The sequence below is a fragment of the Ailuropoda melanoleuca genome, chromosome 2 (genome assembly GCF_002007445.2).
Source record: "Ailuropoda melanoleuca isolate Jingjing chromosome 2, ASM200744v2, whole genome shotgun sequence".
Taxonomy (NCBI): Eukaryota; Metazoa; Chordata; class Mammalia; order Carnivora; family Ursidae; genus Ailuropoda; species Ailuropoda melanoleuca.
This window is the reverse complement of record NC_048219.1, coordinates 41,997,748-42,014,799: the sequence shown is the minus strand read 5'-3', so window position 1 is coordinate 42,014,799 and position 17,052 is coordinate 41,997,748. Positions and strand designations below refer to the sequence as shown.

The following is a 17,052-nucleotide window of genomic DNA, read 5'->3' as shown; positions in this document are numbered from 1 at the left end:
AGAAGTCTTAGTCCTCAGCAATCAGACAATAAAAAGAAATAAAAGGCACCCAAATTGGCAAAGAAGTCAAACTCCCTCTTCACAGATGACATGATACTCTATGTGGAAAACCCAAAAGAGTACACCCCAAAATTGCTAGAACTCATACAGGAATTCAGCAAAATGGCAGGATATAAAATCAATGCACAGAAATCAGTCGCATTTCTATACACCAACAATGAGACGGAAGAAAGAGAAATTAAAGAATTGATCCCATTACAACTGCACCCAAAACCATAAGATACCTAAGAATAAATCTAACCAAAGAGGCAAAGGATCTGTACTCAGAAAACTATAGAACACTCATGAAAGAAACTGAGGAAGACACAAGGAAATGGAAAAATGTTCCATGCTCATGGTTTGGAAGATCAAATATTGTTAAAATGTCTATGCTACTTAGAGCAATCTACACATTCAATGCAACACCTACCTATCAAAATATCATCAACTTTTCTCACAGAGCTCAGACAAATAATCCTAAAATTTGCATGGAACCAGAAAAGACCCTGAATAGCCAAAGGAATGTTGAAAAAGAAAACCAAAGCTGGTGGTATCACAATTCCAGACATCAAGCTCTATTACAAAGCTGTAGTCATCAAGACAGTATGATACTGGCACAAAAACAGACACACAGATCAATGGAACAGAATAGAGAATCCAGAAATGGACCTTCAACTCTATGTTCAACTAATCTTTGACAAAGCAGGAAAAAATATCCAATGGAAAAAAGATAGTCTCTTCAACAAATGGTGTTGGGAAAACTGGACAGCCACATGCAGAAGAATGAAATTGGACCATTTTCTTACAGCATACACAAAAATAGACTTAAAATGGATGAAAGACCTAAATGTGAGACAGGAAGCCATCAAAACCCTAGAGAACACAGACAGCAACCTCTTCAACCCCGGCCACAGCAACTTCTTGCTAGACACATCTTCAAAGGCAAGGGAAACAAAGGCAAAAATGAGTGTTGGGACTTCATCAAGATAAAAAGCTTTTGCACAGCAGAAGAAACAGTTGACAAAACCAAAAGACACCCAACAGAATGGGAGAAGAGACTTGCAAATGACATATCTGATAAAGGGCTAGTATCCAAAATCTATAAAGAACTATAAAGAATCTAAAATCAAACTTGAAACCCAAAGGACAAATCATCCATTCAAGAAATAGGCAGAAGAAATAAACAGACATTTCTCCAAAGAAGACACCCAAATCGCCAACAAACACATGAAAAAATGCTCCACATCACTTGGCATCAGGGAAGTACAAATCAAAACCACAATGAGATACCACCTCACACCAGTCAGAAGGGCTAAAATTAACAACTCAGGAAACAACAGATGTTGGCAAGGACATGGATAAAGGGGAACCTTCTTACACTGTTACTGGGAATGCAAGCTGGTGCACTGGAAAAAAATAGGGAGGTTCCTCAAAAAGTTGAAAATAGAGCTACCCTATGACTCAGCAATTGCTCTACTGGGTATTTATCCCAAAGATACAAACATAGTGATCTGAAGGGGCACGTGCACCCCAACGTTTATAGCAGTAATGTCCACAATAGCCAAACCATGGAAAGGGCCCAGATAGCCATCAACAGATGAATGGGTAACAAAGATATACAATGGAATAGTACTCAGCCATCAAAAAATGAAATCTTGCCATTCGCAATAATGTGGATGAAACTGGAGGTTATTATGCTAAATGAAATAAGTCAGTCAGAGAAAGACAAATACCATATGACCTCACACATATGTGGAATTTAAGAAACAAAACAGAGGATCATAGGGAAAGAGAGGAAAAAATAAAAGAAGTTGAAGTAAGAGAGGGAGACAAACCATAAGAGACTCTTAATCATAGGAAACAAACTGAGGGTTGCTGGAGGGAAGGGGGTGGGAGGATGGGGTAATTGGATGATGGACGTTAAGGAGGGCATAAGATATACTGAGCACTGGGTTTTATATAAGACTGATGAATCACTGACCTCTACCTCTGAAACTAATAATACATCATATGTTAATTAATTGAATTTAAAATTTAAAAAAATTTTAATAAATAGGAAAAAAGAAAAAGAATCTATTCCAGTTCAGCCTTGTCCCAGCTTAACTCCACTGAATTAAGAGATATTTAGTGTGTGTGGCTGTAAGCACAATTCATACCTTCTCTGGGTTCCAGTTTTCCCATCTCTAAAATTAAGATTGAACTAAACCAACGGTTTCCAAACTGTAAGATCTTTAGAACACCAGAGCTTTTTCTCAACTGTCTTAGGTGTCATCTCTGAGGTAGTTGGTTGAACCAGAGCTAGTCCCTCACCTCTACTTCAGAAAGTTCAGTTCACCTTTTATCTATGTTATATATTAGGTTCAATGTTCAATTAGAAAGGTGAACGATTTGACAGCTAAAACATTTAGGAGATCCCAAAGGTCCCTGCAGAGGTCTGCTATGATACAGCAAAGAGGCCATGCAAAGGCTGAACCACCTGGCATGTCCCATTTGTGACTAGACAAGAAGGAGGGCTTCTCCAGCCATAGTAGCCTACTTAAAACCCTCAAACACAGATCTGCCAGTTCCCTCGCACTGTAATTCCCTCACCCTTCCACTCTCCCTGCTATTAATTCCTTCCCCTCTCCTCTGACCTGACTGTGCTTTTCTTTCCATTCCAGGTCCCGTAAGGTTGCATATGCAACATAAAGCCACCATGCCACCCCATTCCATCTCTTTCATATCCAAAGATTTGAACCACTCATTCCCACATACATCATTTGCCCCCCAGGCTGCCTTATGATAAGTCTTGTTTCTCTATCAAGAATGTAAATTTATTGAAGAGAGTGAACAGTATTCATTTTTATATTCCAAGAAAGTCCTGCAGTTTTTGGTACATCATAGGATTCATGGGATTTTGGTACTTGAGTGACTAATTTGATTGAGTAATCAGACTTAAGAGAGTAAAAACAAAATCAAATCTCTAGGATCTCATGAAGTACAGAACCAAATCAAGCTCTTTCAGCATTTACATACCAAATTATCCATCCACCCCTCCATCTCTCTACCCATCTATCCAGGAAAAATTTATGGATCTTGGATTCACTATGGACTTTTACTTTTTTCTTCTTTATTGCCATATTTGCCAATGCGAAACTTTTCCCTAAGCCACAGACATTCAGGGAATCTATTCCATATTCTCCATCCCAACTACCATTAGTCCAGTTGAGGCCTTGTCATCAGGCTAGAATTATTGTTTAGCCTCCTAAGTTAACTTTCCTTTTCCAGTTTTGTTCCCTTCAAATCTATCCTTCATGCTACCTACAGACTGATCCTTTTAAAATACAAATATGACCATGTCATCCCTCTGCTTAAAGCAGTTCATTTGTTCTCCATAAATAGAGATCAAACACATTAGTAGGGCACGGGATGCCCTAGATAACCTGGCTTTTGTGTAATTTTCCAGCCTCACTGTTTGACACTGACTCAAGTCCTATATCTAGTAATACTAAACTGCTTTTACTTTCCAATACCAACTGCTGGCTACTGTTGGATGTCTTTCTCGTTTTGCTCATTCTGTTGCCTCTGCGTGGTATGCCCTGGACTCCTCGATCCCACTTCACTTGTGCAACTTCTTTACATTCTTTAAGAGGCAACTCTGGCCTCTCTTTTTCCAAGAAGGCTTTTCTTAATCTCAAAATTTGAGGAACTAGGTGGCCTTTCAGTTACCATTATATCCTGAGCATAGATCTAACTAAATGTTTGTCTAAATAAAAGAAATACAAATAGAAGTCAAAGTACGAAATATAAAAGTAAATAGATATAGCATATATAATTACATATGTGAAATATATAAATAAATACAAATATAAGGCATGGTTAAATGTCTTATATTTCTATAGTGCTTTACAGAGTGTATTCACATTCATCGTCTACTTTGAGTTTTATTTTGTGAGGAGATAAAACAGGCATCGTTTGTTTCACTTGCAGAATGACAAGAGATTAAATGAATTTCTGAGTGCTCACTTTGGCAGCACATACACTAAAACTGGAATGATACACAGAAGATTAGCATGGCCCCTGCACAAAGATGACACACAAATTCATGAAGCATTCCATATTTTTGCTACCCTACAACCCAGCAATTGCACTAGTAGGTATTTACCCCAAACATACAAATATAATGATCTGAAGGGACACATGCACCCCAATGTTTATAGCAGCCATGTCTACAATAGCCAAACTATAGAAAGAGCTGAGATGTCCATCAACAAATGAAAAATGAAGATGTGGTATATATATAAATGGAATATTACTCAGCCATCAAAAAATGAAATCTTGCCATTTACATTGATATGGATGGAACTGGAGGGTATTATACTAAGCAAAATAAGTCAGTCAGAGAAAGACAGTTATCATACAGTTTCATGCATATGTGGAATTTAAGAAACAGTGCAGAGGGTCATAAGGGAAGGGAGGGAAAATTGAATGAAGAAACCAAAGAAGGAGACAAACCATAAGAGACTCAACTATAGGAAACAAACGGAGGGTTGCTGGAGGGGAGGTGGGTGGGGGCATGGGGTAATTGGGTTATGTGATGAGCACTGGGTATTATATGCAACCATTGAATTATTGAACTCTACATTTGAAACTAATGATATACTATATGTTGGCTAACTGAATTTAAATTAAAAAAATGAATTTCTGAAAATTATAAAGTAAATGGCAGATAGGAGTCCAAAGTTTAAAAGAAGTGATCTAAGTACAGTGCACATCACAATATAGAGCACACAATGAGCATTAGGGACTGGTAGTAGCCATTATCATTTTTACTCAGGTCCAGATATTCCATCACCACTACCACCACCACTACTGCCGCCATCCACCCTCCTGACACTAATGTGCTTGGCCAACAGCCTAGTCAGCTTGTTTCAGAGAGGAATTCCAGTCTTCTATGGAACAGACTTAGGCACCGGAACTGACTCAAAATCAACCCTGCTGTTAGAAGAAAGGGTGGGAGAGGATTATTTTAGGGCCACATACTCTTATCCTAATTTCCCTAGGGGGCACTTGATCTTTCTCAGCATTATTCTATCTTGTTAATCATTGGGCTGGAATTCTAGAGCTAGCATGTTTCCCCGCCCTCCTTTTTAATTTTTTTTTTCATAATTAGCTTTGGATCATGCCTGGAAGTGAAGGATTGAGAGGATGTGTTTGTAGCATATGGTTTTGCAATAAGGATAGGGGTGTGTGTGTGTGTGTGTTCCAGAAAAGTAATGTGAACCAAATTCTGCTAAATCAAATCCATTTTAAATGCCTGAAAGAAGCCCCATGTTTAAAGAACTCCTCCAGGAAATTATTTTATGAAGTGAAAATTCACTCCCTCCTCCCCAATTTGTCAGTATATTTGGATTTTCAGATAAATTTCTTAATTGTCACATTCTAAATATGCATGTTAAAAAATATTTATGGATTACTTATCATTTATCAAACATCTGTTGGTGCTGAGGATATAGCACCTCAAGGAGCTTATAGTCTACTGGGTGAGAAGTAGTGAACCATAATTACAAAAATAACCAATCACTTATGTACAAGTGTTGTATGTGCTACAAGGGATGTACCAGGCACTCAGGCAGTTTGTGACAGGGGACCTAGTCTGGTGGGTATATCAGGGGAGACAAGGAGCTGTGATGCAGAGGGAGAGGTGGCAGGGTAGAGAGTGGTAAGATTTGAGCCTAGAAATGTTAAGTAGGAGTAGATCTTGGCTTGGGATATACCTATGATGAAATGGTATTGAGTCAAACCTTCCCACATGAGAAGAGGCAGTTCTTGACACTAAGCTATGTTTCCAGCTCTCCCCTCCTCCATTTACTGTGCCTAACTAATGTAAGTCTGAGAAAAGGTCCAATGCAAATCCTACTCTCCCAGATAGTTCTATTACCTAAATCTTTAACCACGACCAGCATTCTTTGATAGTAGCTCAACAGTTGCTATTAATCTCCAATATTTAGATCAAAATCCATTCTTTGGAATTCATGCTAAAAAACCTAATCCAAATTATTAAGTTTATTTCTTAAAAGGCCAGCTATTTTAAGGGCAACTTTCTAGATCCTATTGTATGTTTGGATTCAGTGGTCTTATTCTCATGAGCTAAATATCAAGACTGGTAAACTGACCACAAATTATTTTATTTATGAATGAATAAACTTCATTCTTATTAGGTAAGAGGAGAATAAAATTAGCCTTTGTTGAATGACTATTAAGGTAGATACTTTCCATGGTCCACCTAACATCTCCTTTGCCCTGGTCCCATTTTTTTTTATTTGACTAATAAAACGCTATTGTTTCAGGGGTCTGGCAAAGATCTCTTTATCTCATATAGGTTAGACCCCTCCTTGCTCTAGCCCAGGTGACAAATCATGGTAATTTTATTACCCTTGGCCACTGATTGGCCTAAAAGGGAAGATGTGACCCAGTTCTGGCCAATGATCTATAAACGGGTACTTTGGTAGCAAAGGAATTCTATTTCTGAGTACAAAGACTAAGTCTCCAGAAGAGAAGACTTTTAAATTCTTTTTCTTTTTTTTTTCTTCTTTCTTCTTATAACTGAAGTCAGAAGGTACAGAAGTCAGCTTGTGATCATGCGGTAACAATTTCAGAGGATGAAAGGTAATGGTTAAGGCTGGTAGAAAGAAGTGAGAGTCTGAGTTTATGCCATCACTACTGAGCAGCTCATCCAATATCAGCAATTATATTTCTTTAGGATTTTGTTATCAGGAAAAAAGAACCCTATTTGTTTAAGTCATTGTATGTGTGTGTTGGTCTTCTGTTACTTGCTGCTGGAAACATTCTTATATGATAATTTTACTGACAGGTATTTTACATGTTATTAGACCCTTTGAACATTAAATCCTCACAATACCCATTTAACATAGATACTACTATCTTCATTTAACAAATGGAAACTGAGTCTTGGAGAAACTGCCATATTTCGCACAACTAGAGAATGATGGTGGAGATATTTGGACCCAATACTGTATGAATTCAAAAATCAAGCCCTCCCTGTTACAAAATTCTGCTTAGTGATAGTATAAAGCCAAACTATTTTTAATTATACAGTTTAAAAAATCATACTTATCAAGAATCATTAAATTGTATGAAAGAAGATTATGCTGAAATAAAAACTGATTTCATTAATATGATGGGGGAAAGCTCTTGTTTCAGAGAAAAAAATAATAAAAAGAAACCACAATATGATCTAACAATGCACTATCTTGGCTGAGGTGGGTCCGTGTGACCACGTGCAGATGAAAAAGACTCCAACTTGACCAATGTATTCCATACTTACTACTCTCCAGTTCCTGTGTTGAGAACTTCATAGTGTGTGATTCTTATAACAACCCTGAGTAGGTAGAACAATTACGTCCATTTTTCTGGTGAGGAAACTGAGCCTTAGTGATCCTAAAAATAACTTCCCAAGGTCACACAAATAGTTATCGGTGGTATTTAAAACATTAGCTTGAATCCAGAGTGCATGCTCTCATCCTCTGTGCACCAAAACTGCCACGTACACAATTACCCTCCTTCCTAGGAGCCTTAGTCAAACGATCCGAAATATACAGTTGTTTCCTCAGGAAACATCTTGGCATTCATCCATGCTAATGGTAGCAGGAAACATGATAAACTGCATAGGTACTACACAATATAGTGAAGAAATGTAACCTTTAGAACCAAAAAATGTCAGTTTGAGTCCTGACATTGTCACTTATTACCTATGTGACACTGAGGTAGTTATTTATGTTGAGTTCCCCCTTCTCAATATAAAGGGTAACAACGCTACAATGCAGAACTGTTTTAAGAATCTAAAAAGATAATGTAATTAAATCAATCTCTCTTCCCATATTCTCTGCATATGCTATGGTAACTGATTATTTCAGTGGTACCAAAATACTGAAACTCACTCAAATACTTAAGAATCAGGAAACATTTACAAGCCTGGAATTGGTTTATATTTTTCCCTGAGGGTAGTTCTATAACCTATATTCTTTTTAGTTTTTGCTGCTTATTTCCCAGAGGATCTTCAGAGACTATCTATTTTAAACATATTATATTGAGGAAGGAAGACCCACAGAAGCAAATAAAAATGGTAGTGGTGAATGAGGGGTGGGCAAAAAGTTTAGGCTTCCCCACATGTTAGACATAGCTTCTTGTATTGTAGACTGGCCCTGGTTGAATACATCAAATAGGGCCACACATAGGTGTTTGATGGCCTAAAGCTATGGTTTTTAAATATCCAGTGAGTTGATTGTATAAGAATCACCTGAAAACTTCTTAAAAATACAGATTCAAAATGTTCCACTGAATATTTTGATTTAGTAGTTTCAAATCTAGATATTTATTTCTAACAAACATTTTATATAAATTGGTATCCAAACATATTTTGGAAACACTGGCTTAAATTATAACATGCCTTTTATCTTGCCTCCCTTATCCTTGTTTTGATGGGTACATTCATGTATAAATATCTTTGTATAAAATTGTTTCCTCTTTCCTCACTTTCTCCATAAACACACCAGAAAGAGTTATATAAGGAGAGCAAATAGAATCACATGAATGAAAACATTTATAAAATATCAGGGGATCAATAAGACAAATGCCAAATAGGCCAGTGAATTTGCTAATTACCCCATGTTCCCAATAAATAAATGACCCCTGGACACAGTATCTAGCTAAAAGGGCTATACGTTTCTTGACTTCTCAAGGCCCTTGGGAGTAATTGTGTATAACCTTTTCACTAGCAGACAGCTGTGTTTATCTCATTTGGGTTTTCTTCATGAAAACATTATCAGAAACAGAATCACTGCTACACACACACAAAAAAATTCACCTTAGCAACCAGAAAGAGCATGAGCTGTGATAGAAACTACAAAGAACCCCCATTTCAGCAAAACCCATCAAGACTCTCAAATCCTTGACCTCTTCCTTTTATATTAGTTCAATTGAAGCCAAATTACATTTGGCCGTAGTACCTTCTGAGAATATGAATTATTACATGGAATCCCAATAGATAGAATATAAAACAAAAGCATAGCTACTGTGAAGCAACGGGGAAGGCACAAAACCTGCCTCTTCCCCTCAAGACACCTCCGTAGATACTCAGCTTTAACAATTATTCCCATCATTTCACAGTATGGAAACTACTGTGATAAGCCTATTGACCCAACCTGCCTTCATTTCCTCCAATCCAAAGGAGATCACATGCCCAAAGACACTGTTTCCAACATTTATAATTTTTCCACTCCTAGGACAGTCTTAAACAAGGATCCATCCACACTCTCTATTTTCTTATTTCCCTTCTCATGCCCCCAAACCTTGGTTAGTTACATTGCAGGGTATTAATTTATCCCATTAAAAATGTATAATTCCCTATGCCACTGGGTTCTTAAAACAATTTGATAATTTCCAGAAAGGAAATTTCCAGCTTGGATACCTTTCCCTGTCCTTTTAATGATGAATACACTACCAAAGCTGTACTTCAACTAGTCCCTAAATCAATGGCTCTCAGAGTGTGGTCCCTAGATCAGCAGCATCAGCACCCTATGTTGAAAATCAAATTCTCAGGCTCCACCGTAGACCTACTGAGTCAGGAGCTCTGAGGAAGAGACCCAGCACTCTGTGGTGATTTGGGTACACACTGAAGTTTAGGAACCACTGTTCTGAATGACTCTCAACACGTGTATCATATCTCACTAAGAAAGCAGATGTTCTTTCAGCACTATAAGCAGAACTTTTCACTGTGCTTATCACCACAGATTCCAATTTGCCATTTCCATGTTGGTCTTTCCTCTTGGACTGATAGATCTTTGGGGATAGGGACAGTATCTTATTTATCTTCATCCTCATATTCCCAAGTCCTAGTACAGCGCTTAGCACGTATTAGTTGCTCAGTAGATATGTTCAAATAAATTAAATAGCTTTGTGGCCATTAAAAGTCACCATCCTCGCAGGTCTCAGTGACCTCCTCTAAGCCATGGAGGTCAATAAATAATTGACATTTTCCCTCTACAGGATTTCAGTAACAATCAAAGCTAGTAAGATGGATATTTAAAAACTTCTAATAGGCTGAAAGTTCCATTTAAACAGAGATATCATTATTCTTCCTTACCATATTCTATAAATATGTATATATGTATAAACGTGTGTGTGTGTGTGTGTGTGTGTGTGTATGCCACCATTTCTTTAAAACTGAAAGGGCAGCTGGACAAAATTTAGTCATGTAGATCAGACATCTCTCTTTTGTTCTTGAAATCCTATTTTTTCTCTACTTGATAATCCAGGAGAGTATATAGACAGAAATTTCTAGAATTTCATCCCCCCACAAAAAAGCTATAGGTTTTGTAGCTCGAATAGACTAAGATGTTGCAATTATCTCTGGGTGAGCTTGAAGTATAATATTTTGTCTTCAAAGTGAACCACCATATTAATGTTTGATGAAAAGAATGATGCAAACTAGTCTTTCTTTGAAACACTAAGAAAACACACCATATGGCTTTAAATCATAACTTGGGGCTGAGTGTAAGGAGAGGAGATGATCCTGAGTAGGAAGAGAAACTGAAATTTACTAGGGGATTGTGCAGAGAGAGGACCCTCACACCATGACCTTCTGCTGCCTCCAGAGCTACCAAATCAAAGCTGTTGGCAGGGCAGTTCCCCACACAACTACTCTAAATAGTTCTGCTGTTGGTAGCACCTCTGGTGAAATGAGAGGATGTGCTGCATTCTCTAATTCAATTCAATTCTCTGAGTATTGATTGAGCTCCTAAGATGTGTTCAGTGAAGGCTGACCCAACTGGAAGCTAAAGAAAGTGATTGCCTATGTGCTGTGCTTTGAGTAGAACAAAGGAGGTTCCTGGGTCCTAAACAGCTACCTCCTCATCTACCCCATATCAGCTGAAACTCTGCTCTGTATTCTGGGCTATAATGCAGCATTCTCCAACACATATTTCATGAATGCACTCACAGAGTGCTCCACAAAAATCCAGTTCTGTGGTCCAATTAGGGAAATAATACAGTGTGTACCCCCTCTTGGAAATTGTTAATATTTATTAACAGTAAGACTCCAAGAATGCTTACAGTAATGGTATCTGATTAACTTTAAAGTAGTTCTCTAGTCATTTGAGCCAGAACTCTTCCTCTGCCTTAATTTTTTTTCTTCTTATTTTTAGGTAAAATACTATACACTTCAAATAGTTGGGAAAAATTTAGTCCAGTATTATAACCAGGCAGACCTGAATCTGCATTCTAGCACAAGTTGGGAACACGGAGCATGTTTATTTAACTTCTAAGCCTGAATATCCTCATCTATAAATAAAGATAATAATGATAAGTCCATAGAGCTGTAAATTTAAGTGAGGTAACACAGGCAAAGAGCCTAGCATAGCCCCTGTGAAGAACAGGAACCCTGTAAGTGATAGTTCTTTTTTCATACCCTTTTTTATTGGCAGTAGTTTCACCCATTAGAGATCCATTTGGTTAAAAGACATCCATTTCCAAAATTTAAGTAATCCTGGGAAGAGTGAAAAAACTCCCTTATTGGAATGACTTTGCCCCTGCCTCCAACATAAACATTTTCCTTTACCTATTTCGTTTTTTAAAATTCAAATATAGTAAACATACAGTGTTATATTAGTTTCAGGTGTACAATATGATTGAACAATTCTTTTTTTTTTAAGATTTTATTTATTTATGTGACAGAGAGACAGCCAGCAAGAGAGGGAACACAGCAGGGGAGTGGGAGAGGAAGAAGCAGGCTCCCAGCGGAGGAGCCCGATGTGGGGCTCAATCCCATAACGCTGAGATCACGCCCTGAGCCGAAGGCAGACGCTTAACGACTGCGCTACCCAGGCGCCCAGATTGAACAATTCTATATATTTCTAAGGATAAGTGTACTCTTAATCCCCTTCACGTACTTTATCTATTCCCCATCCTACCTCCCCTTGACAACCACCATTCTGTATTTGAGAGAGTGGTTTTTCTTTTTTTTTCTTTATTTATTCTGTTTCTTAAATACCACATAGGAATGAAATCATGGTATTTGTCTTTCTCTGACTTATTTCACTTAGCATTATACCCTCTAGGTCCATTCACACTGTTACTAATGGTAAGATCTCATGCTTTTTTATGGCTGGGAAATATAAAACACTGGTTGTATACATATTTACCACATCTTCTTTAAACATTCATCTATTCATCTAACAACTTGAGTTGCTTCCATATCCTGGCTATTGTAAATAATGCTGCAATAAAGATATGGATGCATGTATCTTTTTTTAAAAAAGATTTTATTTATTTGTTTGTCAGAGAGAGAGAGAGCACAAGCAAGGGGAGCAGAAGGCAGAGGGTGAGGAAGAGGCAGACTCCCCACCGAGCAAGGAGCCCAATGAGGGACTTGATCCCAGGACCCTGGGATCATGACCTGAGCCGAAGGCAGCCGCTTAACTGACTGAGCCACCCAAGTGTCCCTGCATATATCTTTTTGAATTAGCGTTTTCACTTTCTTTGGGTAAATACCCAGTAGTGGAATTACTGGCTCATATGGTAAGTCTATTTTTAATTTTTTGAGGAAACTCTATACTGTTTTCCACAGTGCCTGCACCAGTTTGCATTACCACAACAGTGCACGAGGGTTCCTTTTCCTCTACGCCTCCTTGCCAACACTTGATACTCTTTATGTTTTTGATTTTAGCCATTCTAACAGATGTAAAGTGATGTCTCATTGTGGTTTTAATTTGCATTCCACTGATGATTAGTGATGTTGAGTATCTTTCCATATGTCTCTTGGCTATCTGTATGTTTTCTTTAGAAAAATGGCTATTCAGGTCCTCTGCCCATTTTTTAACTGGATTATTTGTGGGTTTTTTGATGTTGAGTTATAAAAGTTCTTTATATATTTTGGATATTAACTGTTTATCAGATAGATCACTTGCAAATATCTTCTCCCATTCAGTAGGTTGTCTTTTTGTTTTGTGGGTTGTTTCCTTTGTTGTGCATAACTTTTTATTTGGTATAGTCCCACTAGTTTAATATTACTTTTCTTTCCCTTGCCTAAAGAGACATATCTAGGAAAATGTTTCTACAGCTTACGTCAATGAGGTTACTGCCTTAGTTTTTTCTAGGAATTTTAAGGTTACAAGTCTCACATTTAAATTGTTGATCCATTTTGGTTTATTTTTGTGTATGGTGTAAGAAATTGGTCCAGTTTCATTCTTTTGTTGTGTAGCTGGTCAGTTTTCCCAGCACCATTTGTTGAAGAGACTGTCTTTTTCCCATTGTATATTCTTGTCTCTTTTGTCATAGATTAATTGACCATTTAAGCATGGGTTTATTTCTGGACTCTCTGCTTTGTTCTAGTGATCTATGTGTCTATTTTTGTGCCCGTACCATAATGTTTTGATTACTACAGCTTTGTGGTAGATCTTAAAATCTGGAATTGTGATACCTCCACCTTTTTTTCTTTTTTCAAGATTGTGTTGACTATTTGGGGTCTTTTGTGATTCCATATATATTTTAGGATTGTTTGTTCTAGTCCTGTGAAAAAATGCTGTTGGTATTTTAACAGGAGTTGCATTAAATCTGTAGATTATTCTGGGTAGTATGGACATTTTAACAATATTTGTTCTTTCAATATGTGAGCATGGAACAAATTCATTTGTTTGTGTTGTCTTCAATTTCTTTCATCAATGTTTTATAGTTTTCAGAGTATAGGTCTTTCAATTTTGGTTAGATTTATTCCTAGGCATCTTATTATTTTTGGTGCAATTGTAAATGGGATTGTTTTCCTAATTTCTCTGTCTACTTCTTCATTATTAGTGTATATAAATGCAATATATTTCTGTATATTTTGTATTCTGCAATTTTACTGAATTTATTTATCAGCTCTAGGAGTTTTTTGGTGGAGTCTTTAGAGTTTTCTTTTTTTCTCTCTTTTTTTAAGATTTTATTTATTTATTTATTTATTTGACAGAGAGACATAGCCAGTGAGAGAGGGAACACAGGCAGGGGGAGTGGGAGATGAAGAAGCATGCTCCCAGCAGAGCAGGGAGCCCAATGTGGGGCTCAATCCCAGGAAACTGGGATCACACCCTGGGCCGAAGGCAGACGCCTAATGACTGAGCCACCCAGGTGCCCCTCTTCAGGGTTTTCTATATATAATATCAAGTCATCTGCAAATAGTTTAACTTCTTCCTTACAAATTTGGATGCCTTTTATTTCTTTCTCTTGTCTTATTGTGGCTAAGACTTCCAGTACTACATTGAATAAAGTAGTGAGAATGGACATCCTTCTCTTGTTCCTGATCTTAGGGGAAAAGTTTTCAGTTTTTAACCATTCAGTGTGATGTTAGCTATGAGTTTTTCATATATGGCCTTTATTATGCTGAAGTATATTCTCTATAAACATACTTTGTTGAGTTTTTATCATGAATGGGTGTTGTGCTTTGTCAAATTCTTTTTTTCATCTATTGAGATGATCATATGGTTTTTATCCTTTCTCTTGGTTAATGGATATATCACATTGATTGATTTGTAAATATTGAACCACCCTTGTATCCCTGGAATAAATCCTATGGTGAATGATTTTCTCAGTGTATTGTTTGGATTTGGTTTGCTAATGTTTCATTGAGAATTTTTGCATCTATAATCACCAGAGATTGATGTGTACTTATCTTTTTTGTAATATCTATCTAGTTTTGGTATCAGAGTAATGCTGACTTTGTGGAATGAATTTGGAAACTTTCATTCTTCTTCTATTTTTTGGGATATTTTGAGAAAATAGGTGTCAACTCTTCTCTAAAGGTTTGGTAAAATTCTCCTGTGAAAACATCTGGTCCTGGACTTCTGTTTGATGGGAGTTTTTAAATACTGATTCAGTTTCAATGCTAGTAACCAGTCTGTTCAAATTTTCTCTCTCTTCCTGATTCAGTTTTGGAAAGTTGTATGTTTCTAGGAATTTATCAATTTCTTCTACATTGTCCAAATTGTTAGCAAATACTTTTTAATAATATTCTCCTATAATCCTTTGTTTTCTGTGGTGTCAGTTGTTATTTCTCTTCCTTTACTTCTGATTTTATTTATTTGAGTCCTCTCCTTTTTTTGATGAGTCTGGCTAATGGTTTATCAATTTTGTTGATCATTTCAAAGAACCAGCTCCTGGTTTCATTGATATGTTCTATCTTTTTAACTTTATTTCATTTATTTCTCCTCTAACCTTTATTATTTCCTTCCTTTTGCTGGCTTTGTACTTTGTTCTTTTTCCCCCTCTCTCCTTTAGGTGTAAGGGTAGGTTGTTTATTTGATCTCTTTCTTGCTTCTTGAGATGGGCCTGTATATAGCTATAATTTTCCCTCTTACAACAGCTTTTGATGCATCACAAAGATTTTATTTGAACCATTTTGTTTTCATTTTCACTTGTCTTCATGACAAGTATTATTTTTGCTCCTGTTTGCATGATAAACTTTTTTCCACCACTTCACTTTCAATCTGAATGTGTCTTTAGGTCTGAAATGAGTCTCTCACAGGCAGCATACAGACAGGTCTTGGTTTTTTAATCATTTGGTACCCTGTGTCTTTTGACTACAGCATTTGGTCCAATTACTATTCAAAGTAATTACTAATAGGTATGTATTTATTGCTGTATTGTTACTTTTTTTTACAGTTGTTCCTGTAGTTCTCTGTTCCTTTCTTGTCTTGCTGTTTTTTTGCCTTTGTGGTTTGATGACTTTCTTTAGCAATATGCAAAAAATAAAGAGAATGGAATCCAAGCATATCTACTAGAGGTTTTTGATTTGTGGTTACCATGAGGTTCATATATAACATCCTATACATATAGCAGTCTATATTAAGTTGATAGTCATTTAAGTTTGAACCCATTCTAAAAGTACTACATTTTTACACCCCTGCCCACCATGTTTTATGTATATGATGTCATATTTTATATCCTTTTAATTTGTGAATCCTTTGACTGATTTTTATATATATAATTGATATTACTGTTTTTGTGTTTAACCTCCATAATGGTTTTATGAGTAATTAATCCACTTTAACTATGCTTATGTTTACTTGCAATATTTTTTCCCTTTCATAATTTTCCTACTCCTGATTATGGCCCTTTCTTTCCACTCAGAAAATGTCCTTTTGTGTTTCTTATAAGGCTGGTTTAGTGGTGATGAAATCCTTTAACTCTTGTTTGTCTGGGAAACTCTCCATTTCTTTTTCTATTCTGAATGGTAACCTTACTGGATAGAGTATTCTTGATTGCAGGTTTTTTGTTTTTTTTTTTTCCTTTCAGTACTTTGAATGTATCATGCCACTCTTCTCTAGCCTACAAAGTTTCTGTTGGAAAATCAGCTGATAGCCTTATGGGGTTTCCCTGGCATATAACTGTTTTTCTTTTCTATTGCTGCTTTTAAAATTCTCTCTTTATCACTACCTTCTGCCATTTTAATTATTAGTGTCTTGTTGTGGACCTCCTTGGATTGATTTTATTGGAAGCTTTCTGTACCTCCTAGACCTGGATGTCTGTTTCCTTTCCCATATTGGGACGTTTTCAGCAATTACTTCTTCAAATAAATTTTCTGCTCCCTTTCCTCTCTCTTCTCCTTCTGAGACCCCTATAATGCAAATGTTATTACACTTGATGATGTCACTGAGTTGTCACTGTCCCTTAACCCATTCTCATTTTTTATTATTCTTTCCTTTTTGTTGTTCAGCTTGGTTTCTTTCCATTACTTTGCCTTCCAGATCACTGACCCATTCTTCCTCCTCTAATCTGCTGTTGATTCCCTCTAGTGTATTTTTTTTTTTTAAATCAGTTACTGAGTTCTTCATCTCTGATTGGTTCTTTTTTACATTTTCTAACTTTTTGTTGAAAGTCTCACTGAGATCCTCCACTATTTTTTCAAGTCCAGTAAGTATCTTTATGTCCATTATTTTGAGTTCCTTATCAGGCATATTAGTTAGCTCCATTTCATTTAACTCT

The 17,052-nt window shown here is 36.7% G+C and overlaps 1 non-coding gene across 1 annotated transcript; it reads left to right on the top strand.

The window, feature by feature from the left end:
• The first annotated feature begins 4,036 nt into the window (after positions 1–4,036).
• On the top strand, positions 4,037–4,143 carry LOC117801191. Its single transcript, XR_004623723.1, has one exon. It is a non-coding gene; the product is annotated as a U6 spliceosomal RNA (small nuclear RNA).
• Positions 4,144–17,052: the final 12,909 nt, after the last annotated feature.